Source organism: Babylonia areolata, chromosome 10 (genome assembly GCF_041734735.1).
Source record: "Babylonia areolata isolate BAREFJ2019XMU chromosome 10, ASM4173473v1, whole genome shotgun sequence".
Lineage (NCBI taxonomy): Eukaryota > Metazoa > Mollusca > Gastropoda > Neogastropoda > Buccinidae > Babylonia > Babylonia areolata.
In genome coordinates, this window is record NC_134885.1 from 33,940,265 (window position 1) to 33,943,297 (window position 3,033).

Genomic DNA, 3,033 nt, shown 5'->3' on the forward strand with positions numbered 1-3,033 from the left:
TAGTTATTCCATATATGCACTGGATAAGTCGAGAGGGATAAGGTTTCTAGCATCGTACAAATCATCATTATTATGATCTCTCTCTGTGTGTGTGTGTGTGTGTGTGTGTGTGTGTGTGTGTGTGTGTGTGTGTGTGTGTGAGTGTAAATTATACACTTTTCTGCACGAGTACGCGGACACACACACACACACACACACACACACACACACACACACACACAGAATGCGCGCGCATTCACGGAGAAGTAACTCACAGTGCACAGACAAGAAAATACACGAGAACAGGTTGCTTCCCTTTACCTGATGTTCATCTGCTTCTGTTTACGTCACCGTCTTGTGTCTGAATGCGCGCGCATGTACACATAGACACACTCGCACGCAGACACACAGGCATACGCACGCATGCGCGCATACACACACGCGCGCACTTGCGTACACACACAAACAGACATACGGATACAGACACACACACACACACACACACACACACACACACACACACACACACACACGCACGCACGCACGCACACACACACACACACACACACACACACGTGCGCACGTATCCAAGTGGAAGTCACTCATGATACAAACACACACACACACACACACAAAATGCACAAGGAGAATACGTAGCTTCCCTTTATCTGCCTTTATCGATTTGTTGTGAATCTATTGTGTCTGTCAATTTGTCTTTCGGACTGACTGCGCGTGAATGTATACACACCCCCATCCAGCCCCCCCTCCCCCCTCCCCCCCCCCCCCCCACACACAACACACGCGCACACGCACACACACACACACACACACACACACACACACACACACATGCGAAGTCACTCGCGGTATAAAGACAACAAAACGCACAAAGATAACAAGTTGCTTCCCTTTGCCTGCAATTTATCCACGCCTTAACTGTACTTCTTGAATAGGAATGAGAATAATGACATGTGTTAATCTTGACACTGCATCCTGTACATACACATTCGTAACTGCATGATCATATATTTTTTTTTATGTCTTTTTCTCTCCTGTGTACATGAAACAAATTCCAATATTACTGGCAAATGGGTGCTAAAATAACAAATTATTGTGTACTATATTTTGATACACCATGTCATTGTTATTGCTATGCTCCAGCTAAACCCTCAGTTCCCAGTTCAGGCTCAACTAGTCAGATACAGAGCCGAACATGTCACTTCACTCACAATTATTGTAAATCTAAGTTCTGTTCACATGTCTATTGAGTATTGCTTTCGCTATTTTTATTGCATTGTATCAGACTGATGATTAAATTTGGCATTTTATTTCCACCCCATTTGTATTATCTGCCCTTTTGTTTCTTCTGTTTAAAATATCTTCGCTCTTCCTCGGTGACCGTCATCCTGTTATTGTCATGTTTCATTGTTTCTCTACGACTCAAAAGAGTTAATGAGAATAAACTCATTGTCTTTGTCATTCTTGTGATCTCTCTGTCTCTATATTTGTGTCTGGTGTATTTGATGATCCATATTCTCAGTCCGTATCAGTGTCTTAGTGTGGCTTTTTGTTGCTGTTGTTTGTTCTTCTCTTCTTTTCTTTCACGTATGTTTTACTGGTTTACTGTTGTACGCCATGTGTGTTATTGTGTGTGTACTGGTTCATGGGAAGCGTTTAGAGAGCAAGTATTGGGAGTTTGCAACATATGTGTAGGCTTCTGTATATTGTTATTAATATTGTTATATGGAGGCCAAAAGAAGCGCTTCAAAGACACTCTGAAAGCTTCTCTGAAGGCCTTCAACATCGGCCATGACACGTTGGAGCTGAATGCAATGGACAGACCAAAGTGGCGTTCAGCTGTCCACAAAGGCGCCAAATCCTGTGAGACCAACAGAATCGCTGCAGCAGAGCAACGCAGACAGGCCAGGAAAAGTCAGTGCCAGCAAGTTCCCGACCGCCGCCACCACCCCCTGTCCACACTGCGTCAGAACCTTCCGGGCGCGGATTGGACTGACCAGTCATCTGCGCACCCACAGACCCCAACCCACCCACCCCTAGGATGACTAGATGGTCCTCGTTGATCCCGACAGATGAACCACACTTTATCATTACTATCATTTTTTCATTGTGTTTAGAGTCCGTTGTATGGGGACTGTGCGCCATGTAAGTTCTTCTTCTTCTTGAGGGCTGGACGTAAAAAAAAAAAAAGCAGCTGTGCTTACTCCACTTCCCTCGTGAAATAAAAATTCGTTTCGTTTCGTTTCGTTTCGTCTCGTCTCTCTCTCTCTCTCTCTCTCTCTCTCTCTCTCTCTGACGGCTGGATGTAAAAAAAAAATAAATAAAGTAAAGCAGATGTGCTCATCACTACCCTCGTGAAATAAAAATTCGTTTCGTTTCGTTTTGTTTCGTTTCTTCTTGTTCTTCTTGTTCTTCTCATTATCATTATTGCGTTTGGACCCCGTTATACTGAAGAGTGTGCGCCATATAAGTTATCATTGTCATTCTTCTTCTTCTTGTTCTTCCTCCTGGTAGTAGTGGTTGTAGCAGTGCGTTTAGAGTCCATGATATATCATGAGGAGTGTGTGCCATATAAGTTCTTGTTGTTATTATCATTATTAATGTTATTATTATCATTTGTGGTGGTGGTGGTGGTGATGGTTGTGATGGCATTGTTGTAATTGTTGATCTCTCTTTCTATCTCTCTCTTTTTTTTCTTTTTTTTTTTTGTGCAGACAGTCAACGAACATAGCCACGGCTGACGTTCTTGTCACCTTTCCTACCGCACGTTCAGCGATGGATGAGATCGCGATGACCCAGTGACAGATGAGCGTGCTGTTGCTTTTCACCCCCCAACCCCCCCCCCCCCCCCCCCCCCCACACACACACACACCCCGAACCCCCCATGGCTACCACCAACGCCACAACTTTTCCCCCCATATATCCCCCCATCCCCTTCCGCCCCCTTCTGCCACCAGCACAGCAGCTGTTCGCAATGACCGCTGCTCTTCTGACCCCTGACCTAGTGTGTGTGTGTGTGTGTGTGTGTGTGTGTGT

The 3,033-nt window shown here is 44.9% G+C and overlaps 1 long non-coding RNA gene across 2 annotated transcripts in view; it reads left to right on the plus strand.

The window, feature by feature from the left end:
* Positions 1 to 2,833, plus strand: part of LOC143286553 (uncharacterized) — a 15,990-nt gene extending 13,157 nt beyond the window's left edge. For both annotated transcript variants that reach the window (XR_013055829.1, XR_013055828.1), the window contains exon 5: positions 2,712 to 2,833. This is a non-coding gene — a long non-coding RNA (uncharacterized LOC143286553). The remainder of the gene's footprint in view (positions 1 to 2,711) is intronic.
* The last annotated feature ends 200 nt before the right edge of the window (positions 2,834 to 3,033 follow it).